General features: G+C 52.0%; 1 protein-coding gene across 4 annotated transcripts in view; it reads left to right on the plus strand.

The window, feature by feature from the left end:
• The first annotated feature begins 19566 nt into the window (after positions 1-19566).
• CDC42EP4 (CDC42 effector protein 4) overlaps positions 19567-25191 on the plus strand; it is a 28007-nt gene continuing 22382 nt past the window's right edge. Inside the window, exon 1 of one of the 4 annotated variants that reach the window (XM_050765749.1) lies at positions 19567-19766. The gene's annotated coding sequence lies outside the window, so the exon portion shown is untranslated. Of the gene's footprint in view, positions 19767-20089; positions 20775-25191 lie in introns of those variants that run through there. The other 3 variants (XM_050765753.1, XM_050765750.1, XM_050765752.1) reach the window with 3 other exon arrangements.

Consider the following 25191-nt stretch of genomic DNA (forward strand, 5'->3'; position numbering starts at 1 on the left):
CTCAAGACAGAGTCTTGCTCTGTCGCCCAGGCTGGAGTGCAATGGCGCAATCTCGACTCACTGCAACCTGCACCTTCTGGGTTCAAGCAATTCTCCTGTCTCAGCCTCCAGAGTAGCTGGGATTACAGGTGTGCACCACCACACCTGGCTAATTTTGGTATTTTTAGTAGAGACAGGGTTTCACCATGTTGTGCAGGCTGGTCTCGAACTCCTGACCTCGTAATCCACCCGCCTTGGCCTCCCAAAGTGCTGGGATTAAAGGCATGAGCCACCATGCCCAGCCAGTATCCTCTATTTTTGTTTGCTGAATCGGTCACCAGGTTCAAGTCCCAACCCTGAACCCTATGTGGAGGTTCCTGCAAACCTTTCAGAGCCTCAGTTTCTCCTTCCAGAAAATAGGCGGTGCTGATCACCACTCTGCATCCCTCACAGAAAACAGTGTGGGTGTTAGAACGGAGATTGTGTATGAACTTGGATTTGTAAGCCAGACAATGCTCCACACATGTAAGGGATTATCACTATTGTTCATGGATAAAATGACATTTACGTGGGATCATTCAGGAGCTCCTAGCTTGAGGCAAAATTCCACCTCGGTCATTCCTGACTTCTACTTCCTTAACAAGTCTTGTTCTACCCTGCCTCAGGACTCTTCCTAGCTAGAAAGCATGCCAATGAATCACTTCTGTAATTTAATTTTTTTTGAGACAGGGTCTGGCTATGTTGCCCTGGCTAGAGTGTAGTAGTGCGATCTTGGCTCCCTGCAACCTCCGCCTTCTGGATTCAAGCAATTCTCCCACCTCAGCCTCCCCAGTAGCTGGGACTACAGGCACATGCCACTACGACTGGCTAATTTTTGTATTTCCTGTAGAGACAGTGTTTCATCATATTGCCCAGGTTGGTCTCAAACTCCTGGACTCAAGCAATCTGCCCACCTCAGCCTCCCAAAGTGCTGGGATTACAAGCATGAGCCACCACACGTGGCCAATGTCAGCAGATAACTTCTGAATCTTAGAAATAGGGGGACTCCAGAGGGAAAGCTGAACCGGCCTTTTGGAGTCTATCGGTCAAGCTGGAAAGCAATGGCATACTCAACGCAGGCCCATTTCAGGAGTTTCAGGAAGAGACCATTCACCAGATTGTGGGTAAGGACCCAGGGGTAGTGAGAGCTGGGGTCATCACCACCCCAGGCCTGGCTGGCAAATGCAGGGAGAAGTCACTGGAACCTGCCGACAGGGATGGCTGGCACGAGACAGAGACGCCAAACAGAGGCAGGGAGGGTGCTAGGGGATCCATGGCTCCCAACCTCACTTTCCTACCATCTTCCATTCTCCTGGACTTTTTATTTATTTATGTATTTATTTATTTATTATTTTAATTTTTTTTTTTTTAACTTTCTTTTAAAATAGAAGTTCTTGCTATGTTGCCCAGGGTGGTCTCGAACTCCTGGGCTCAAGCTCTCTTCCTGCCCCAGCCTCCCAAAGTGTGAGCCACAGTGCCTGGCTTTTTTTTTTTTTTTTTTTTTTTTTTTTTTTTTTTTTTTTTTTTTTTTTGAGACAGGGTCTTGCTCTATCACCCAGGCTGGAGTGCAGTGGCGTGATCATGGCTCACTGCAGCCTCGAACTCCTGAGCTCAAGCCATCCTCCTGCCTCAGCCTCCCAAATATAGGCATGCACCACCATACCTAGCTAATTTCTTTCTTTCTGTTTTGTTTGTTTGTTTGTTTGTTTTTGGTAAAGATGGGAACTCACCATGTTGCCCAGGCTGGTCCTGGGCTCAAGCAATCCTCCCGCCTCAGCCTGCCAACTGCCTGGGCTTCTTATGTTCCAAACCAAATGAGAATTTGGAAGGTACTGAGATGCCTTCCATATGGGGCAGCCTCCCAGTGGGGTGCACAGCCAGGTGGGGTATGGATAGGAGGGGCCAATGGGACCAACAGGCCCACAGCAGTGCTTCCCTGTGCCTTCTGGTGCTGCTGTCCCCATTACCACTTCCCCTCTTATACCCAGGGCCCATCATATGCACATCTCATACACTCTTTTCTCAACGCTCATGAAGAGTGAGTGAAATTGGATCCAAAGAGGTTTGTGACAGCTTCCACCAGAATGGGTGGGGTTTTCTAGTGTGTTGTATAAGGTAAGAAGTCTTTGACGGGGCGGGCGGGGGGGCTGGGCATGGCAGCTCACGCCTATAATCCTAGCACTTTGGGAGGCAGAGGAAGGCAGATCACCTGAGGTCAGGAGTTTGAGACCAGCCTGACCAAGATTGAGAAACCCCGTCTCTATTAAAAATACAAAATTAGCCAGGCGTGGTGGCACGTGCCTATAATCCCAGCAACTCAGAAGGCTGAGGCAAGAGAATCACTTGAACCTGGGAAGCAGACGTTGCAGGGAGCCCAGATCGAGCCATTGCACTCCAACCTGGGTGACAGAGTGAGACTCTGTCTCAAAAAAAAAAAAAAAAAAAAAAAAAAAAGATGCCGTAAGTGGAGAGGTGAAGGGACCTGCCATGGAAGTGTCAGAGCCAGAATTTGAACTCCGGGTGCCTGGCTTCATTGTGCCCCCTCTTTTAACCACGAAGCAGCTTTCACCCAGGGTTAAGACGCTGCTTGACCTGAAGGAGAAAACTAGGGGAGACATCCCAACTCTGGGTGGGCCACAGATGAGGCAGGAAACATTGATTGCTTCCAAACAACATTGTCCTTTAGCTGGGTGTGGTGGCATGCACCTATAGTCCCAGCTACTCAGGAGGCTGAGGCAAGAGGATCACTTGAGTCCAGGAGGTCAAGGCTGCAATGGGCTATGGTTGCGTCACTGCACTTCAGCCGGGGCACGGAGCAAGATCTTGTCTCTTAAAGAAAAAATGTCCCTGGGGTCAACAAACTTTTTTTTTTTTTTTGAGACACAGTCTCACTCTGTCACCCAGGCTGGAGTGCAGTGGCATGATCTCGGCTCACTGCAATTTCCGCCTCCTGGATTAAAGTGATTCTCCTGCCTCAGCCTCCCGAGTAGCTGGAATTACAGGCATGCAACACCACGCCCGGCTAATTTTTGTATTTTTAGTAGAGGCAGGGTTTCACCATGTTGGCCAGGCTGGTCTCTAACTCCTGACATCAGGTAATCTGCCTGCCTCAGCCTCCCCAAGTGCTGGGATTACAGGGGTGAGCCACTGCGCCTGGCCTCAGCAAACATTTTCCCTAAAGGGCTCTGTAGGCCACAGAGTCTCTGTCGTAGTACAGAAGCAGCTACAGAGGATGCACAAACATATGTGCGTGGCCGTGTTCCAATCCAATTTTATTTAAAGACTCTGAAATTTGAATTGTATATAATTTTCACATGTAACAAAATATCATTCTGGGTTTTATTTTTTTCTGAATCATTTAAACATGTAACAATCATTCTTAGCTCATGGGCCATACAGAAACAGATGGGGTCAGAAGTTTGCAGAACCCTGGTCTAAAGTAGTTTGTGTCAAGTCCACACTTGCTAGAACCTATGTGGGGTTCTGGTGTGACTCACAGATAAGATTATCAAAGGCAGTACAGTAGGCTAAATGTTGTCTCCCCAAAAATCACATCCACCAGGAACCTCAAAACGTGACCTTATTTGCAAGTAGTTTCTCTGCAGATGTAATTAATTAAGATGACATCATATTGGATTTGACTGGCCCTAAATCCAATGATTTGTGTCCTTATGAAAAAGAAGAGAGAGGCCGGGCGTGGCGGCTCACACCTGTAATCCCAGCACTTTGGGAGGCCAATGCGGGTGAATCACGAGGTCAGGAGATCGAGACCATCCTGGCTAACATGGTGAAACACCGTCTCTAGTAAACATACAAAAACAAAATTATCAGGGCGTGGTTGCGGGCACCTGTAGTCCCAGCTACTCAGGAGGCTGAGGCAGGAGAAGGGCATGAACCCGGGAGGCGGAGCTTGCAGTGAGACGAGATCACGCCATTGCACTCCAGCCTGGGTGACAGAGCGAGACTCCATCTCAAAAAAAAAAAAAAAAAAAAAGAAAGAAAGAAAGAAAGAAAAAGAAGAGAGGATGGCCAGGCGCGGTGACTCACCCCTGTAATTTAGGAGGCCGAGGTGGGAGGATTGCTTGAGCCCACGAGTTCCAGACAAGCCTGGGCAACATAGTGAGACTTTATCGCTACAAAAAAAAAAAAAAAAAACAGAAAAAAGAAGAAGAAAGCCAGGCGCGGTGGCCCACACCTGTAATCCCAGCACATCAGGAGGCTGTGGCGGGTGCATCACCTGAGCCCAGAAGTTTGAGACCAGCCTGGCCAACAGGGCAAAACCCCATCTCTACCAAATATACAAAAATTAGCCAGGCATGGTGGCATGTGCCTGTAGTCCCAGCTACTTGGGAGGCTGAGGCAAGAGGATCGCTTGAACCTGGGTGGCAGAGGTTGTAGTGAGCCAAAATTGTGTCACTGCACTCCAGTTTGGGCGACAGAGACCCTGTCTCAAAAAAAATAAAAATAAATAAAAATAAAAAATAAAAAGCCAGGCACAGTGGCTCACGCCTGTAATCCCAGCATTTTGGGAGGCCGAGGCAGGCAGATTGCTTGAGGTCAGGTGTTCAAGACCAGCCCGGCCAACATGGTGAAACCCTGTCTCTACTAAAAATACAAAAGTTTACCAGCCGTGGTGGCGGGCGCCTGTAATCCCAGCTACTCGGAAGCCTGAGGCAGGAGAATCACTTGAACCTGGGAGGTGGAAGTTGCAATGAGCCAAGATTGTGCCACTGCACTCCAGCCTGGACGACAGAGCGAGACTCCACCACAAAAAAATAAAGCACGTACACACACACAACCCCCCCCAAAAAAAAAAAGGAGAGGGAGAGGACATGGGCTGAAAAATTCCCTATTGGGTCCTATGCCCACTATGCCCACTACCTGGGTGACGAGATCAGTCACACCCCAAACCTCAGCATCACGCAGTATACCCAGGCAACAAACCTGCACATGTACCCCATGAATGCAAAATCCAAGTTGCAGAAAAAAGAGAGAGAGACGACACAGACACACACACAGAGGAGAAAGGCATGTGAGGACACAGGCAGCGCTTGGAGTGATGAAGCAACAAGCTAAGAAATGCCAGGGACTGCCTGGAACCCTCAGAAACGGGAAGGGCCAAGGAAGAATTCTCCCCTAAGCCTTCAGGGGGAGCACAGCCCTGCTGATAACTTGATTTTGGACTTCTAGCCTCATAACTGTGAGAGAGGACATTTCTGTTGGCTTAAGCCGCCCAGTTTGTGGTCATTGATTACAGCAGCTGTAGAGAACAAATGAGTAGCTCTCTTGGGAGCTCCAATGTGCATCTTTTCTCTTTGGGAGTTTAGGTTCAGTAAACTCCCAGACTAGTGGGACCCCAGGACGGCCCCTCTGGGACCTTACGCCTCCCCTCTACTCCCCTCCTCTTCCTCCCTGCTCCCTCCCCCAGCTGTCTTAGATTTCTGTAGAAAAGGCGGGGCGCGGTGGCTCACGCCTGTAATCCCAGCACTTTGGGAGGCCGAGGCGGGCGGATCACAAGGTCAGGAGATCGAGAAAACCCCGCTCTACTAAAAATACAAAAAATTAGCCGGGCGCGGTGGGGGCGCCTTAGTCCCAGCTACTCAGGAGGCTGAGGCAGGAGAATGGCGTAAACCCAGGAGGCGGAGCTTGCAGTGAGCCGAGATCGCGCCACTGCACTCCAGCCTGGGCGACAGAGCGAGACTCCGTCTCAAAAAAAAAAAAAAAAAAAAAAAAAAAAAAAAAAGATTTCTGTAGAAAAGCACCAGCCAGCCCTGGGTTCAATTGGCAACTATGGGATACTTGTTTTCCTATTTCTTCCCAAACCCCCCCCCCACTTTTAAATTGTTTCCACCCCTCACTAAGAGCCAGTCATTCCCCGAGGTCAGGAATACTGCTCACTAGCCATCAACCTGCAAAATATTAATCACAGATGCCGGGACCGGAACTCCAGGGCCTCTCCCCTGTCATCTGTATCTGGCTCTGGGTACAGGCCGGGGCTCTGGGGAGCACTGGTGCATTGGGGGGTGGGGCGCAGAGGGAGAAAGAAGGACATGCTGCTTTCTTGGCCTGGCACAGTACCTGGTACGTGGGGAAGCAGGGCGGGCTTCTATCCTGGTGCCTGGGCTCACTTCACCCTCACGCTACTCTGGGAGTGCAAAGGGCAAACTCTACATTGGCCAAACTCTACATTGGCCAAACTCTACTAGGACCCAACAGAGGAAAGGGAACTTCATCAAAGATGCATGCAAGTGTTAAACGCTTTGCACAGCACTTTGCATAAGTTCAATCACTTAACCTTACAAAGGCAGGAGCAGGAAATACAGAGATGCTAAGTAACTGTGGGAGGTCACAGAGCTAGGGTTTCCAAGGACATCCCTAATGCCTGGGGACTCTCCCAATCCAGGCTTGAAGAGGGTTCTGCTTTTTGGGTGATGGGATCTGCCCACACTCCTACAGAAGACCCGGCACAGCAAGGACCCTTCTCTGGCTGCTTCTGTTCCACAGACTCTTCCGCGGAGAAAATCATTGCTCCAGTTGGCGGCTCCTAAGACGACAGAAACTGCATTGGCAAACTTGGTGTTGTTTACTTCTGTGGCATTTGCGGTAAAGGGATTTGGCCAGTCACAGGGAAGATCTGGGAAGGTTCTAGAAGATACATGTGGATGGGAAGGGCGGAAGGTCAGGGAAGCCACCTCAGAAGTAGCCCGGACGTCATTTATTGGAAGGAGGCCCGCCCGTGGGGGAGGGGCAGAAGGAGGCGGCACTGGTGGGCCCCGCGAGGGTAGCTATGATGACCACATCTGTTTGCAGTTTTCCAGGCAGCTTCCCCACCCCCACCTTGTCCTTCCCCCTGCAATCAGCTAACTGCCTATGCTTGTCCAGCCTCGTCCTCCTGCCCGGACCAGTCCCGCAGACACTGGGGCTGTGAATCAGGGGCCCGGCTCACGTCTGTTGCCTTCTGTTGGTTCTCAGGGTAGCAGGGTGGGTTGTTAAGGTCATGGCACTATGATTTCACCCTGGATGAAGTTCCTGGGGTTCCACCCCAAGGAGCTCCCTCTGCACAACCTGGGGCAGAGGGGCAGAGGGTAGGGGGAGCAGGGAGCACCCTCAGTTGCCCAGGGATCTTACTCGGCACAGCCTGGGGGTGGGGGGCAAGGGGGCCCCCTCAGTTGCCCGGAGAGCAGACAGCAAGTACTGATGCTAGAGAAGCAGGCTGTGTGCAAGGGAAGTCACAGCTCCACATGGTGAGCAATGGCAACTGACATGGTGGGGCCTCAGAAGGGGGTACCCAGGAAATGGGTCAGCTGGAGGGCCTTGCCTTCTAAAGCGGGGCAGCTCTCACTGGCTGCTGCCATGGAGAAATCAGAGCCCAACGCTGTTGGGTTCTTCTGATTTTTTTTAAGAACCAGAAATCAAGTTTTATGTAAATTCCCCTTATGCTTAAATACTAGCAACTAAAAATAAATGTTTTTTAAACACTGTCTTGGCAGATTGCGTCTTCTAAAAATGACTGCAACAGTATCTCCCACCTTACATGCCCCAGACACACTTCCCATCAAGAGGGGGTCCACGCTCCCTCCCCTCGACTCTGGGGGGACGCACTGGTGACACAGCAGAGGTGATGCCACTTTCAAGGTGACGTTCAAGGCTAGGTCATGATTATGGGTTGAATAGTTTCCCCTCAAAAGATGTGGAAGTCCTGGGCGGGCGTGGTGGCTCAGGCCTGTAATCCCAGCATTTTGGGAGGCCCGAGTGGGTGGATCACTTGAGGTCAGGAGTACCAGACCCGCCCGGCCAAAATGATGAAACCCCGTCTCTACCAAAAATGCAAAAAAAAAAAAAAAAAAAAAAAAAAAAATTAGCCAGGCGCGGTGGCGGGCACCTGTAATCCCAGCTACTCAGGAGGCTGAGGCAGGACAATCACTCAAACCCAGGAGGCAGAGGTTGCAATGAGCCAAGATCGAGCCATTGCACTCTAGCCTGGGTGACAAGAGCAAAACTCCATCTCAAAATAAATAAATAAATAAAAGTGATAGTTTCCCGGTTCTCTTGGGACTCTGGAGTTTAGCACTTGGCTGCCATCTTGTTAGGAAGCCTAAACTACCCCATGTAGAGAGATCTAGGCAGGTATTCTGGCCGACAGCTCAGCTGAAATCGCAGCTGACAGCTGGCACCAGCCACCAGATATGTGAGTGAAGATGACCCAGAAGGTTCTAGCCCCTAGCCACTGAGTCCCCGCTCATATTTGAGTCTGCCCAGCTGAGACCCCTTGCATCAGGAGCAGAAACAAGCCATTCTGTGTGCCGTCCAAATTCCTGAGATTCATAGACTCCAGAGGCATAATAAAGTGGTTGCTTGGGGAAGAGTTTATTTGGCAGTAATTGTGGATGCCAGACAGAATACAGCTTTAGGCTGCCTGTGATCAAGTTAAGAGGAGGCAACTGGTTTGCCTTTGGAGAAGACCAGCAAGTCTGCCTATGGCTCCCTCGAGGCTAAAAGCTGCCCAACCTGGAGCCACATCAAGGGTGGTGGTGAATTAAAAAAACGGGAAAGGAATGGGGAGGAGATGAGGTAAGCTTCAAGGGCAGGATTATGCGACAGGGTATCTGAACGAAAGTCACCCTCTACTAGCAAAGATTCCATTTCAAGAGCCCAGATGTCAAGAGATTTTTTTTTTTTTTTTTTTTTTTTTGGAGACAGAGTCTTATACTCTGTCACCCAGGCTGGAGTGCAGTGGCGTGATCTCAGCTCACTGCAATTTCTGCCACCAAGTTCATGTGATTCTCCCACCTCGGCCTCCCAAGTAGCTGGGACTACAGGCACGTGCCACCACGCCCAGCTAATTTTTGTATTTTTAGTAGAGATGGCGTTTCACCATGTTGGCCAGGCTGGTCTTGAACTCCTGACCTCAAGTGATCTGCCCACCTTGGCCTCCCAAAGTGCTGGGATTACAGGCGTGAGCCACTGTGCTTAGCCTCCAAGAGATGTTGTTTGTCAGGACACACGTGTGGAGGAGGGACCTCTGCAGAGCTTACAACTCCTGCAACCCCACTGGTGTGGGGGTTTCACAGGGTTTCTGGAAAGCAAAGAAGCTACTACATATAAAATTCAGAATAATACCTAGGTCGTATGGAAACCGTATTGAGGGCTTATTCTTGTTTTTGTTTTTTTTTTTTTTTTTTTTTTTTTTGAGACGGAGTCTTGCTTTGTCACCCAGGCTGGAGTGCGGTGGCACGATCTCGGCTCACTGCAAACTCCGCCTCCCGGGTTCATGCCATTCTCCTGCCTCAGCCTCCGAGTAGCTGGGACTACAGGCGCGCACCACCACGCCCGGCTAATTTTTTGTATTTTTAGTAGAGACAGGGTTTCACCGTGTTAGCCAGGATGGTCTCGATCTCCTGACTTTGTGATCCGCCCGCCTCGGCCTCCCAAAGTGCTGGGATTACAGGCGTGAGCCACCGCGCCCGGCCCAAGGGCTTATTCTTGTTAGGGTTGGTGCTACAGTTTTCAGTTTCATGAAGGCTTAGGACCTCACAGAGGTACCCCAAGAACTGCATTGAAAAAGGCAACGCAATTGGGGTTCTGGAACCCTCACCCCACTTCACCACACAGCGGGACCGCCTTGATCTGTTTTATATCATGTTTCATTTGCAAGGTGGCAGCGGAAGGAGAGTGAAGGAACGCGCTGCTTACAAAAATAAACATTTGAAAACCACTCATGTAGCAGAATCACTGGCCCTCGGTTAGGGGAGTTCATGTCTCTTATCCCAGATTCTGCTAGTAGCTGGCTGTGTGCCCTTGAATAAGTCACTTGACTTGTCTCTTTTTTTGAGACAGAGTCTTGCTCTGTTGCCCAGGCTGGAGTGCACTGGCACAATCATGGCTCACAGCAGCCTCGATTGCCTGGGCTCATACATCTCATGCTTCATCTCAGCCTCTTCAGTAGCTGAGACCACAGACATGCGCCACCACGCTTGGCTAATAGTTATTATTATTGCTTGTACAGACGAGGTCTTACTGTGTTGCCCAGGCTGGTCTCAAACTCCTGGACTCAAGCGATCCTCCTGCCTTGGCCTCCCAAAGTGCTAGAATTACAGGCGTGAGCCACCGTGCCTGGCCTTCACTTGACTTATTTGGATTTTATTTTCTGTTCTGAAAACTAAGTGGCTTAGGTGATCCCTAACACTAAATCATTCTCCTTAAGTTAGCCAAATTCTTTGCTCATACAAAAGAGAGGAACATTCTCTTCCACACATTTTCATGCATGTAATTCGTTTATTATGGATTTGATTACAAGGCTCCTGAGCCTCCTCACCCTTTCTCTCTGTCCTTGTTGCCTCTTGGTGACCTTGAATGAGCCAAGTTTTGCTTTGCTGGAGGACTCCCAGGCCACAACTCAGCCGGGATTTCACTGGCTACTCAGAAACACTGCCAGTCACGGGCTGGGGTCCAGGCCCAGGGCGATGCGCTCCCTGGCTCCTCATTCCTAGCTGACCTAACATGTCTTTTGCCTTCAAATACAATTGCTTTCTGGAGAGCAAAAGGCTTGTGGAAGTAACAGAGGGGTTGGAGAGTGGAGAAAACTCGTGCCCTGCAGCATCAAGCCATCAGGCTAGGAAGTATAAATTAGCCTTGACATCAGGCTAGGATGAGTTATTGTTATGACTCAAAGGCTTCCCAGGACCAAAGGACACACACACACGTGCACACACACACGTACACATGCCAACACTCAGGAAACTGAAAGCTGGAGAAAACAAACTCCATAGCCACAATGATAAGCTTTGACAGTTCCAACCAGTTCATATATACCTCTTCTTCACTCTCCCCACAAGAAGGGACACAGAGATGCCAGGCCCTTCTCCCTTCTCGCTCATTCTTTTTTTTTTGAGACAGAGTCTTGCTCTGTCGCCCAGGCTGGAGTACAGTGGTGCTATCTTGGCTCACTGGAACCTCCACCTCCCAGGTTCAAGCGATTCTCCTGCCTTAGCCTCCCCAGTAGCTGGGACTATAGGCGCGTGCCACCATGCCTGGCTAGTTTTTGGTTCTTTTTGATGATAGTAAAAGAAAATTTAATTATGATGTTTGTAAATTATAGTAGAGCTGGCCCTATCTCACATGTATCTTAAAGCCCATTTTCTTCCAGAAGAATCTCCTTTTCTGTGCCCAGCATGGCTGGGAAAATGCAGGGAGACCCTAGGGTCAAATAGAAGTATAGAGGCATCAGAAGTTTACCCAAGGGTCTGGGATTTGGGGGGCTCAGTAAAAAGAGAAGGAAGGAGGTGGGAGTGCCCCCAACAAAAGGAACAGACACCAGAACCTCCTGATTTGAGGGGGCTGCTCCTTTAAGCACTGGGAACATCTGGGCAGAGGTGTCACATCACATTGGGATGGAGAGAATGCTGAGTGATGCCATCAGCTCTAGTAATCCTCACCCCTGGGCCATGTGCTGAGCTCTAGGAAGGGATTTAGTCGGGGCCTTTGGTTTAGATGTGGGCTTGAGCAGGGAGCAAAGGGCGAGCGGGGCAGGTGGTGATTTGAGACACTACTATGGCTTGCTAAGAGGTGCCTTCAGGCAGGATGAGTCTGTTCTCTTTGAAACAATGTAAACTCCTCCTGGGCACACAGAAGCCTGTCTGCTTGATGAAGATCATGCCAGTCTCCCCTAGCAACCTCCTCTTGCCCACCATGGCTCAGTATAGTAACGGGATCATTTCTGTTTCAGCTGGAATCTTCCTTTCCTACCATCTCATGGTTCTGTGGCTGGAGCCTGACCATCTACGTGTTTCCAACCCAAGATCTGGCCTCACGAGCTGCATAATCCTGAGCAGATTACTCAGTCTTTTCTGTTTGTTTTGTTTGTTTGTTTGTTTTTGAGATAGAGTCTCGCTGTCGCCCAGGCTGAAGTGCAGTGGTGCAATCTTGGCTCACTGCAACCTCCACCTCCCGGGTTCAAGTGATTCTCCTGCCTCAACCTCCCAGGTACCTGGGATTATAGGCATGTGCCACCACACCTGGCTGATGTTTGTATTTTTAGTAAAGACGGGGTTTCACTATGTTGGCCAGGCTGGTCTCGAACTCCTGACCTCAGGTGATCTGCCTGCCTTGGCCTCCCAAAGTGCTGGGATTACAGGCATGAGCCAGTGCATCTGGCCTTTTCTGTTTTTTATCTGCGGTGGTAATCATAACGGCAACTACTTTGTAGATTTGAGATGCAGAAATCCTTACGTACAGTAACGTACTCGGTAAGTAACGTACTCTAGAAGTCGCCCTGCCTTTTCTAAGTGGTCCTTATTTAAGTCCCATTTGCCACTGAGCTGGGCTCTCAGGAGAGAGGCCTTTTCCGGATACAAACAGAAGTGCTTTCCTTCACCTAGTCTCTTTGCTTTCCATCCCTCTAGAGACCTTGAGGGCTTCTGGCTATCACCGGCTGTTCTCCAGCAGAGCTGGGTCCCCGCCCACCCTTCCCCAGAGACAATGACATAAGGGGGGCCCCTCTGGGTGAGCCCGCCAGAGCCTGAGTCCTTTCTCAGAAGCCCAGAGCTGCTTCTTGCAGATAATGCTGTTAATTTTTGTTTTCTGTTAGCTCAGTTCTCGGAAACACTAACAGGGATGGCCCCATTCTGTGGCAAGGATGAATGTCAGAACGAAGCTTGCTCCAGAAAGTCTAACTTCGGTCCTATTTGTTTATTTATTTATTTTTTCAGAGATAGGGTCTCACTCTGTCACCCAGGCTGGAGTGCAGTGACGTGATCTTGTCTCACTGTAACTTCCGCCTCCCAGGTTCAAGCAATTCTCCTGCCTCAGCTTCCCTAGTACCTGGGATTACAGGCGCCCGCCCACTCCTGACCTCAAGTGATCCACCTGCCTCAGCCTCCCAAACTCAGGTCCTTTTAACTTTGAGACCAGCCAGCATCCAAGTAGTGACACCTTGGTGTGGTCCTAACTTGGGGCTGAGTTCTGACCTGCATTGCCACCAACCCCACGCCATTAGCATGAGTGCGTTCTCATGTAGTCTCCATTGTGCAAATGAGACCAAGCCCTGGGGAAGCTCAAGGGACTTCTCAGTTCACAGTGACAATTTAGATTCAAACCCAGGATCATCTGGCCCCAGGGCCTGTGTTTCTCACCTGGACTCTCAGGCCCTTGGAGCACCAGGTGGAATCCTCTGCTCAGAGGCGTGGCTGGGCTCCCCTATTTTTGCCGGGGGTCACAGTGGGTGAAGCTCTGGGCTTCAGAAATCCAGGGATCACAGGAAACACTCATTCCAGGGCCCCTGCTTGCAGGTTTTACTGCCTTTGGTTGACTTCTCTGCTCATTTTCTCAGCAGCCCAGAGCTTTTCCTGTATCTTTCTTGCCTACTCTTTTCTCCCTCCTGGATGAACAAGAAATTTAATGTCATCTCCTGCTTTCTTGGAAATGTCCCAGCTCAGTGGTCAGGAGTGGTCTGTTAATTACCTGACAATGCACAGTGACAGATTCCTGAGTGGGGTGTGGGGAGGCCTGGCTGTCTGTCTTTTCCCTGCAGAGGGAAAGAGGGAGCCACAGTATCCAGAACCCTAAAGCTCAACTTAGTAACAACCTAATAGTAGCTAGGGCCTTCCTTTAGACTTTTCAGGAAGCAAGATCACACGCCTTATCGCCTTCCATTCTTCTGACAGCCTCCTATGGCCTGAACGATTACCGTGCCCCCCTTACAGGTGTGACTCAAAGCGATAAGACGACTCCTCCAAGGTCACACAATATGTACAACCCAGGTGTTCTAAGCCCCACATCTGGACTCATTTCCTGTAAATTTCATGATCTCTCCGCTCTGCTACTGCTCCTTCACACACCTCATCCCTTCTTTGAGCCTAGTTCAGTCCTGTTTTCACCTCCTGCCTCCAGAGAGCCCCCAGCCTTGTGAACAGCGTCTCTCTGGGCCAGGGGACCTCTGAGACACAGTGGCCTCCCTCACCCCCGAGTCCATGTGCGCTGTGAACTCTCAGGAGCTGCTGTTCTGGGAGGATGTGTGACCCTGTGGGCCACTACAGCTCATTTCAGGGAAAAAGTGACCACGCAGAGCTTCGTCGAGGCTAGGGTTGCAAATGGAAGAAGGGAGGGATGTGGGCTGTGAACTCTGCTCATTCATTTGTCTAGCAAATGCACTGTGTGCCAACTCACGCTGGAGGTTCAAACATGAACTGAACACCACGCTGTCCCCAAGGGGGCCAAGGGGGAATCCTATTGCTTTACTCTCTAGGCATGCACTGGCTGCCCCAGCCCCCTGATGTGTGTTAACTCCCTCAGAAAATCAGGGTTATGCACCTGAAACCTGGGACAGAAACAGCCCCCAGATGCAGGTACTTTTCCCCACTGTGGTGGGGGAGTCCTGTCTGGAGCCCCAGGCACTCTGCCAGTAGTTTGGTATCTTCAGGATTTTCCCAGCTGCTCAGTAGGTTGCCCCAGCCCCATGAAAGGGCTCCAGGTGGTTCCCAAGAACGGGGAAGCAAGGCGTGAAAGAGCCTCTCTCCAGCAGGCATAGGAGTGAATAGCCCAGCGCCAGGCCACTCCACCTGATGGGCTCCTGACCTGGATCACCAAGGCTCCACCCAAACTGTGCTGACATCAAGCCCTGGTGGCACCTTGAGGTTCAGTCCAGGACCATCTTGTCTCACCTCAGTAGGGGAAGGGGGGCTCAAAATAGACATGAAAGCTCGGCACGGTGGCTCACACCTATAATCCCAGCCCTTTGGGAGGCCGAGGAGGGAAGATCACTTGAAATCATGAGTTCAAGATCAGCCTGGCCAACATGGTGAAACCCGTCCTTACATTTAAAAAAAAAAAAAAAAAAGCCAGGAATTGACTAATTGGCGGTGGGCACCTCTAATCCCAGCTACTCAGGAGGCTGAGGCAGGAGAATCACTTGAACCTGGGAGGCAGAGGCTGCAGTGAGCTGAGATCACTCTAGGACAAACACCAGACTGGAATGAGTGGAGCTTCCAACCCCTCCGTAAGGAAAGAGGACTAATTAACCTCACAGAGTTGGGACAAAATAACGTGAACTAAAATGCCCAGAACTCAATGTTAACAAACACTGGGATGTAGTATGTTGGTGCAAAAAAGTAATTGTGGTTTTTGCCATTGAAAGTAATGGCAAACACCGCAATAACTTTTGCATCTACCTAATCTGTGTTGGGAGGTGGGGGTGGATATTAGAGAGGGGCAGGTCCATGAAGCTGCAAGGATCATGCATGCCCAAGTCCCAGAGGCAGGCTCCAGCGGCCCCAGACAGGCAGAGACACACGCCTAGGCCTAAAGGCTTATAGGTCAAGTTGCACCAAGGGTGCAGTTAAGACCTCAAATCCCTCTCCAAAGTCAGGGGCTTAGAGCTTGCCAGAAATTTCAAGTAGGTATGTATTCAAGCCTCAGATTTTTTATTTTGTTAATTTCCTCTGGTTACTCATAGACAGCTCTAGCCTAAAGGGTTGGAGCAAAACTTAGCTTCCGTGGATACTTCGGAGAGAAATCCACAAGTCTGGGATTCCCACCGTCAAAGAAAATGAGCGCTTTCTTCTAATCATGTCTTCCCCCAGAGGGCTAGGATGCAGTCTAGAAGCATCTACTGAGCCCCTTCTTGAAGCTGCTTGTTTCTACTCTAGGCATCCTGAGGGCAGAGACTGGGCTTCTTTGTCTTTGTCCCCAAAGGCAAGCCTCCACTGTTGTTAAATGTTTGTGGAAGGAGCCTGAATTTGGATAAGGAGCAGAATTACAAAGGGACCACACCTGGAGGTGTACTTAATTGATATGGACGATAATTGGGAAAGCCAAAGCTAAAAGCTCACAAAAAGGAAAACAGATTACTAACAGCTAGTCCTAAGAAAACCAAACAAACAAACAAAAAATGGCCAGGCCTGGTGGCTCACGCCTGTAATCCCAGCACTTTGGGAGGCCGAGGCGGGTGGATCACGAGGTCAGGAGATCGAGACCATCGTGGCTAACACGGTGAAACCCCGTCTCTACTACAAATACAAAAAAATTAGCCGGGCATGGTGGCGGGTGCCTGTAGTCCCAGCTACTCGGGAGGCTGAGGCAGGAGAATGGCGTGAACCCGGGAGGCAGAGTTTGCAGTGAGCCAAGAGATTGCGCCACTGCACTCCAGCCTGGGCAACAGAGCGAGACTCCATCTCAAAAAAAAAAAAGAAAAGAAAAAGAAAAAAGAAAGAAAACCAAAATAATGTATTTAAAATGGAAGGAAAGGCCGGGCGCGGTGGCTCAAGCCTGTAATCCCAGCACTTTGGGAGGCTGAGACGGGTGGATCACGAGGTCAGGAGATCGAGACCATCCTGGCTAACACGGTGAAACCCTGTCTCTACTAAAAAAATACAAAAAACTAGCCAGGCGAGGTGGCGGGTGCCTGTAGTCCCAGCTACTCGGGAGGCCGAGGCAGGAGAATGCCGTAAACCCGGGAGGCGGAGCTTGCAGTGAGCCGAGATCCAGCCACTGCACTCCAGCCTGGGCCACAGAGTGAGACTCCGTCTCAAAAAAAAAAAAAAAAATGGAAGGAAAGAGATGGGGAGAGGGAGATGTCTCTGAGAAAATAAGAAACGTTTTTTTGTTTTTGTGTTTAACTTAAACTGTGATTTCAGAAGAAACAGTTCCTGGAATGCCAGCAACCAGGGAGAACTTCCACCCGGAAGCAGTGTGGTAGAAGGGGACCTGCTGAGAGCCTGCATATGCCCAGCAAATGGCCAGGTGCCTTTGTTTGTTTGTTTGTTTGTTTGTTTTTTGAGACAGGGTCTCCCTCTGTCGCCCAGGCTAGAGTGCAATGGCATGATCTTGGCTTACTGTAGCCTCAACCTCCAGGCTCAAGTGGATTCTGTCACCTTAGCCTCCTGAATAGCTGGGACTACAGGCATGCACCACCACACCTGGCTGATTTTTGTATATTTTTGTAGAGATGGGGTTTCACCATGTTGCCCAGGTTTCTCTTGAACTCCTGGGCTCAAGCGATCCTCTGGCCTCAGCCTCCCAAAGCAGTGGGATTACAGGTATGAGCCACTGCACCCAACCTAGGTGATCTCTTTTAATATTCACCCCAATAAGGGAAGGTAAAGATTGCTGCTCTCACTTTACAGATGGGGAAGCTGGTGGATAACTTGTCAGCTCATAAATGGCAGAGCTAGAATTCCAAACCAGAGGTATCTCCAAGCCTATCTCTAGCCAGCCTCGCCCACAGTCCTGTTGCAGCTCCTACTTCTTTTGAGGACAACTTTGGTTCCAGGTCATGATGACAGCAATCAACTCGACTCTGGTTGCTTTCTAGTCATAAAGCGCTTTCAGGCCTGATATCTCATTCCTCTTTACACCCTCCAGACGAGGTTAGTAAAGGGGTCCTGCGCTCTTTTGACACATAAGGAGAGCCAGGCTAGCCAAGGGTCAGAGGTGGGAATCAGTGACTTCCCCATGTGAAAGAGAATAGAATCTAGGGACCCCAGATTCACTGTGTCAAAGGGAAAGTTTAATCCCAGCATTTTCGGAGGTTGAGGTGGGTGGATTGCTTGAGCTCAGGAGTTTGAGACCAGCCTGGGCAACATGACGACACCCTATCTCTACAAAAGAAAAGTACAAAATATGTAGCTGGGTGTGGTGGCACACGCCTGTAGTCTCAGCTACTCAGGAAGGTGAGGTGGGAGGATCGCTTGAGCCCAGGAGGTCAAGGCTATAGTGAGCTATGATTGTAGCACTGCACTCCAGCCTGGGCGACAGAGCGAGACCCTGTCTCAAAAAAAAAAAAAAAAAAAAAAAACCAAGAAGGAGGTGGGGAAGTTAAGTTAAGCTTGGAAACCACAAAAACTGCTTTCCTTTTGTTTCCAGACAGCTGCAGTTTCACAAACCTGTGTCATAGCCTAATTTCCTTTGCTCCTCATAGACATACTGAGCAGGAGACAATGCATCATTGACTTTTTCTTCTATTCCTTTTCATATAAAATGTAGATTTACAGATGCTAAATCAGAGTTTCACGTGCTTGTAACCTCAATGTCTTTCCTCCCTCCCTCTTCTTTTCCTTTCCTGTTTGCTTTTTCTCTTTTAAATATGGAAATTCCCGAAACCCTTTTTGGAAAAAAGGTGATTTTTCCCAGGTGGATCCTCAACCTTGGCTAACTAAATCTCTGTTTGATTGAGACCTGCTTTAGTCACTTTTTGGTTTACACCCATGATAACCCCGCCAGGGTTCGAATCCACATTGTGTCTGCCTCCCAAGTGGCTCCGAACCCTACCTTTCCTCCAGATGTCCAGTTCAGAATTTGATTTTCCTTTCTTTTTTCTTTTTTTCTTTTTAGAGATGGAGTCTCCCTCTGTCACCCAGGCTAGAGTGCAATAGCACAATCTCGGCTCACTGTAACCTCCGCCTCCCGGGTTCAAGCGATTCTCCTGCTTCAGCCTCCCGAGTAGCTGGGATTACAGGCGTCCACCACCACGCCCTGCTAATTTTTGTATTTTTAGTAGAGATAGGGTTTCACCATGTTGGCCAGGCTGGTCTCAAACTCCCGACCTCAAGTGATCCACTTGCCTTGGCCTCCCAAAATGCTAGGATTACAGGCATGAGCCACTGTGTCCAGCCCAGAATTTAATTTTCACAGCAGGATGGAGTGGTCAGACCATCAGATCTCAAAAGCTGGTTGCTGTCGCACTGCAGAGGGAAACGGAAATGTGCAGTCCCCAGAAAGCAGAATGTCCCTGAGGGCTTAGTGACCTTGAAGCCGTAGGGAAAGTCTGGGGCCTCCACCCTCACTTCCTTTAAAAACCGAGGTTGGGGTTTAGCTAGAGGCAAGGGAACTTTTCACTTTGCACCTCGTCCACTTTCTTTTAGTTGACTACTTCGCAGCTGGCATTGTACCTTGATAATGATCATTTCAACTGAAACTATTCCTCTAAAAAGAATGGAGTCCAAGGCCTGGGAGTTGGATTCAGGCTCTGGGACTCAGGAGTTGATCTCCTTGACGTTCACCTGGAGCAAATTTAGCCTCAGCTGATACTTAGGAGGCAAAGGCACAGACTTGGGGATGCGGGGAGCTCAAGGGCTGTCACCCTGTAGAAACCCTTCTGACGCCCAGTTCAGGCCTGGCCTCGGGGCTGGCCGGCTCCTCCTTGCTCCCTCGTTTCCAGCGAGAGTCTGGGATGGCACCCACAAAGCTGGTGGCGTCAGCCCTCCTGCCCCCAACTCCCAACAGTACTGGAGCCAGGTGGTTAGCAGGTCCGGGAGGGAGCAAGAACGAGGGACGCCACCTGGGCTGGAGTTCTTGGTTTCCTGTCCTGGCTCGAATGGGGAAGAGCCTTAAGAGAGCCTCGCGCCAGGCCCCCGGAGGGAGCCGCGCCCCTGGCCCTGGGGGCCCCTGTGGGGGTTCGCGGCCGGAGCGCAGGCTGGGCCGGGGTGTCTCCCGGAAGCCGGGCTGGCCCAGGCTGCCCCATATGGAGTTGGGAAAGTCTCAGGCTTTCGGTTTGAACCTAGGAGGCCGAGCAGCCGGGCAGAGGTTCCCGACGGCCATTGGCTGCGGCGGCGCCGTGACATCAGCGCGGAGAGGTGCTCGGGAGGGCGCGGGCGGAGCCTGGAAGGGGAGTGTCCTGGCGGCTCCCAGCCCTGAAAGCCCGAGAGCCAGAGGGAAACAAACGCCGGCGCTGACAGGGGCCGCTACCCCCGCCGCCGCGCGGAGCCCACAGAGGAGACAGCGCAGCTGGGTCGGCGCTCGGGTCCCCGGGGACCGAGGTAGGCGACGGGTACCCGCCTCTGGCTGTGGTAGCCGCCTTCGCGCTGGGTGCTCAGGGTGGGCTTGGGGGGGCTCGAGCCCCCCTGTGGGGCAGAGAGGATCCAAGCTAGGGATGCGAGGCCGCGGCGCGGGGAGAGGGGCGCGGAGTCCCCACTTCTCGGCGCTCGCGCTTCTCTCCGCACCCGCCGCGGTGACTGGGACCCGGAGACGCGCACCCAGTGTCCTGGCAGAGCGGGATGTGCGGAGGAGGGGGTGGCAGGGAGCCGGGCGCAGCATCGCCGGGACTCGATTTCCTTTCTACGCTGGAACTCTTGGGCTTGGCCGAGGGCGCCGCTGGGCGGGTTGGGGGCTGGTTTTAAAGGGCCTCCCCCTTCCCAGGAATGGGGTGTGTGTCGGTGTGGGCAGGAGGGCAGCAATCGGCGGCGCGCGGCCCGCGATCTCCGCGAGGGGGGCGTGTGTGCGCCCGGAGTTCTCCATGAATAAGAACCGAATTCTCCGCCTGAGCAGAGGCGTGTACACATCTCGCTCTCGTACACACACTGCAGCACACGCCACCCAATGTCACGCGGCCAGGGAGCCAGCGGGAAGGAGCTGTCTGGAAGGGAATGGCCAAAGGAACAAATGCTTCCCCGTTCCCCCACTCCCGCCCCGCGAACCCTTCCCTTCCCCGCCAGGATCCCGCCCCGCCCGCTCCCTCGGAAGCCCGGGAGGTCGAGGCGCCTCCCGGCGGGGTGCAGGGGGAGAGCAGTCGAGCCGCCCGTCCCTTTGGAGCCCGAGAGGCTGCTGCGCACGGGGCCGGTGCACCCAGAGCTCAGCGCGCTCCGCGGGGTCGCTGGCGGGAGCGGTTGGTTAATGATTTAATCGCCCGCTTGGGGCGGGTGCGCGCGGAACGGCCGTCCCTGGCCCCGCCCCCTCCCCGGAGCGCCCCCAGCCGGGGTTACAAAACTGCCCCCTCCCTCCGGCACGTCCCCTAGGAGCCGTCCTGCCCGCGGGGATCCGGTCAGTCGGTGAGTGCCCCGGCCAGGAGGGCTGGAGAGCTGGGCGGGAGCCGGGGCTGAGGCTGAGCCGGCTTCCTGGGAGAGGACTGAAGTGCGTGTGTGTGTGTGTGTGTGTGAGAGCAAGAGAGAGAGCGAGCGAGCGAGAGGGACTGGGGGAGGGGTGCTCTCTGCTAACTCAAACCAGGTTGCCTGTGTTTTCCCAGTGACTGCGGCCTGGGCTTTGGAAGTTTTCTTTTTCTCCCTGGGAGAATGGAGGGGAAATACAATGCCTTTTCTTTTCTTGCTGCCTCTGGAACTTCTCTCTCTCCACGACTCCCACCCCTTGCAATCTGACCAGCTCCCACATCTCTTACTGGGTGCCCGGTGCCCACTGTTTGCCCAGATAGCTGAGCAGCTGGATCCGGGTGGAGTCCTCGGGAGCCCCTTCGCTGCGAAGCCCCCTGCTCTCCCCGGAGGGCCCCGTGTGCTGGAGGGAAAATCTCTCGTCCGAAACCAGCAGCCATCTGGACCAGAGAAAGGTCCCATCCAGCGAGTGTAAACAATGAGGGGCCGGTGACAGGGGCCTCCTGCAAGGCAACTTCTTTGGCAGTCTGGGTTTCCAATAACTCCCGCAGCCCCCGCCCCCTTCTGAGGCTAGGGTGGAGGAGGGACCACCAGCAGGATGGACTGAATTTTAAGAGAACAAAGAACAGGCCACAAAGGAAGGGGTTGCTGAGCTGCGGATTTCTCCCAGAAATCGGGAGTTGGCTGGGACTGAGCCAGGCCCTGAGAGAACCCCTGGCAGCCCCAGGGGCTCCTGGAGCAATAATGGGGCATCCACCAGGATCTCCTGAGGCTCTATCTCTGCTGGGAAGCCAGAGCCTGCTGAATGCGGGGGTGCCCTGCCGGTTCCTGCTCTCACCAACTACCCTGTGTGAGCTGCCCGTGTGACTGACTGATTAGTGGGGTGGTTTATCTCCTCTGAACTTGGACTTTGCCTCTCCACTCCTTGAAGACAGCTGCTCCTTCCCACAAGGGGGGGAGTTCAGTGAATTTGGGGAGATCCCAAGTAGATTCCCAGGCATCCTGGTAGACCCCTGCAGGGACTAGGAGGGGGCCACTGTGATCCTATGGGTGGTGGTTCTGGGGTGAGTCTCAGCGCCTCCCCTCTGAAATCTCCCTGAAGTCCTAGGGTCCCTGCCACTGAGGGCAGTTTGCTCCTGCTCTGCGGTACAGCCTAGGCCTGTACTATGAACGATTCTTCCATTTCTTGGGGTTTCTGCCTCTCTCTTTTTACATTCCTCTTCTTTTTTCCCCCTCTTTTCTCTCTTACCCTTGGCCACCCACCGTGCTTGTCCCTATCCTCTATACCCTGCCTCCACTGTGCTGGTGCCTCTGGAACCAGACAGTGCCTCACAGGACCGGAGACCAAGGAGCCACAAGCAAAGGGGGGGGTCTCATGTATAAAGGTCACGGGAATGAGTGTTGACCTGGGAGAGGAATCTTACAGCATTCTTTTCATTTTAAAAATAATTTTTATTTTATTTATTAATGTTTTTGAGACCAGGTCTTGCTCTGTCGCCCAGGTTGCAGTGCAGCGTCATCGTCAAGGCTCACTGCAGGCTGGACCTCCTGGGCTCAAGTGATCCTCCCACTTCAGCCTCCCCAGTAGCTGGCACTACTGGCGCCCACCACCACGCCCAGCTATTTTTTGTATTTTTTTGTAGAGGTGGAGTTTCACCATGTTGCCCAGGCTGGTCTTGAACTCCTGAGCTCAAGGGATCTTCCCGGACCTTGGCCTTTTGAAGTGCTGGGCATACAGGTATGAGCCACTGCATCTGGCCAGCCCTTTTTTTTTTTTTTTTTCTGAGACAGAGTCTTGCTCTGTCACCCAGGCTGCAGTGCAGTGGCACAATCTCGGCTCACTGCATCCTCCACCTCCCGGGTTCAAGCAATTCTCCTGCCTCAGCCTCCCCAGTAGCTGGGACTATAGGTGCATGCCACCACGCCTGGCTAATTTTTTTGTGTGTGTTTTAGTAAAAACGGGGTTTCACCGTGTTGCCCAGTCTGGTCGCAGACTCCTGAGCTCAGGCAATCCACCCACCTTGGCCTCCCAAAGTGCTGGGATTACAGGCGTAGGTGTAAGCCACTGCACCCAGCCCTGGCCAACCCTTCTTTACAAGTCCGGAGCTTTTCCAGAAGGGCCTTGGGTTGGCAGTGGCCCAGGGCTTCCAACCCCTTCTACCCCTTTGGAATGACTGACTGATTTCTGTGGCCAGGACTGTCTGTGCGCAGGTGTGGCCGAAAAGTGTTTGATGTTGGCCTTTCCCTTTCACTCTTCCCCATCCCACGCCCCCATGTTTGGATTGGGTTCGAAGTGAAGAAGTCAGAAGCCAGAGTGGCCAGGGTTGCGCTTGGGTGGCAGTAAGTCCAGCCTTCTGTGTTCTCATTCTGGTTCTGGAGACTCAGAGGAGTTTGTCCCTGTTGGAGGAGGGAGGAGTCCATCCCTTGGAGGAATGGGGAGCTGGGTTGATGCCAGAGATAAGGCCTGTGGGCGGAGGGAGAAGGGTTGAGCAATCTTGCCCTGGAAACAGAGCTGACCTGAGCTCTGCGTAGGTCTTCTGACCTATGTACTGGAGGATTTTTCTCGACCGTGAGGAAAATAACCAAATTCTGGAGCTGGGGACACTTTGAGGGGTCATCCGGCAGAGTGTCCTGAAGGCCAACTCCAGCCAGTGCTTCTGGGGTTCTCCAGGAAGGCCAAACCCATGTCTGCCCTCTCTCGGCAGAGAACTGGATGGTAGTGCTGGAAGGAGCCCGCATGTGGCACTGGACCCAGCCCTTTTTGCTTGCGGTGCATTGGGAAGGAAATTCAGACATTAGGGCCAGGCACAGTGGCTCATGCCTGTAATCTCAGCACTTTGGGAGGCCAACACGGGCAGATCACTTGAGGTCAGGAGTTCGAGATCAGCCTAGCCAATATGGTGAAGCCCTGTCTCTACTAAAAATACAAAAATTAGCCGGGCGTGGTGGTGGGCACCTGTAATCCCAGCTACTGGGGAAGCTGAGACACAAGAATCGCTTGAACCCAGGAGGTAGAGGTTGCAGTGAGCTGAGATTGTGTCCTGCACTCCAACCTGGGTGATAGAGTGAGACTCTGTCAAAAAAAAAAAAAGAGAAATTCAGACATTACTTTCCCATATTCCCGCTCACTGTGCCCCTAAAGCTCCAGCTTAAAATACGCCACCTTGAGGAGACTTGGGCTTCCTTCCAACTAACTTAACACTGGAGTCTCCCCCAGGCACTGCCAACTTGCAGCTCTGGGCTCTGTGCCAGGATGGCAATGCTGGCATCCAAAGCCCTCCCTTGCCAGGAACAGGGGAAATGGCCATCTCCAGTCAGCCTCCACTCAAGCTGAGGAAGGGTCTTTCTTTTGGGGTTCAGGTGAGCACAGTTTAGGGTGTGGTCATTAATGAAGGCTTACCATTCTTAACCCACCTGTAAGAAACTGCTCTTAGGCCGGGCGCGGTGGCTCAAGCCTGTAATCCCAGCACTTTGGGAGGCCGAGACGGGCGGATCACGAGGTCAGGAGATCGAGACCATCCTGGCTGACACAGTGAAACCCCGTCTCTACTAAAAAAAATACAAAAAAACTAGCCGGGCGAGGTGGCGGGCGCCTGTAGTCCCAGCTACTCGGGAGGCTGAGGCAGGAGAATGGCGTGAACCCGGGAGGCGGAGCTTGCAGTGAGCCAAGATCACGCCACTGCACTCCAGCCTGGGCGGCAGAGCGAGACTCCGTCTCAAAAAAAAAAAAAAAAAAAAAAAAAAAGAAACTGCTCTGTACACCTAGTATTTCCCCTTCACCCCAAAGATGGAGCTGAAGGCATCTGGAAAAACTACAGTGCCAGGCATGAAGGATCCCTGGATGTCTGTGCTCAGCCAGAACTGCTTCAGCCACCATCTTCTGCCTTGGCCATCACAGTAGCAGAGGTTGTCTGGGGCAGCCTCCAACCTCGCAGGATGAGACTCCGGGTTCTCCTTTTGCCCGACCCCTGCAGTTCTGGTAGTCACTGACCTTGGTCTGGAGACCCCAGCTTTGAATCTCTCCAGGTGTGCCACCGAAGCCAGGTTCTGTGTGCCAGCTTCTCTTCCCTGCCTGTCCTTCCTCTCTACCTCGAGTCCTCACTCAGTGCAACCGTTCTTCTTTCCTTACACTGTTGCCTCCAACCCTGAAGCATCAGAAAGGGAACTATTCCCCTCAAGTCCTGGAATTGGGTTTAAGGCTTTGTCAAATGGTACAAGGAGTAGAGAGCCCAAGAGAGCCCAAACAGAGCCTAGAGGCTTGCAGTACAATTTGTGGATACCTCTAAGGAGAATCTGGTTAGGTTCAAAGGATCAGATTATATTTTACTGGGGGTTGATCATGTTGAAGTTCTGTGCATTATTT

The sequence above is a fragment of the Macaca thibetana genome, chromosome 16 (assembly GCF_024542745.1).
Source record: "Macaca thibetana thibetana isolate TM-01 chromosome 16, ASM2454274v1, whole genome shotgun sequence".
Taxonomy (NCBI): Eukaryota; Metazoa; Chordata; class Mammalia; order Primates; family Cercopithecidae; genus Macaca; species Macaca thibetana.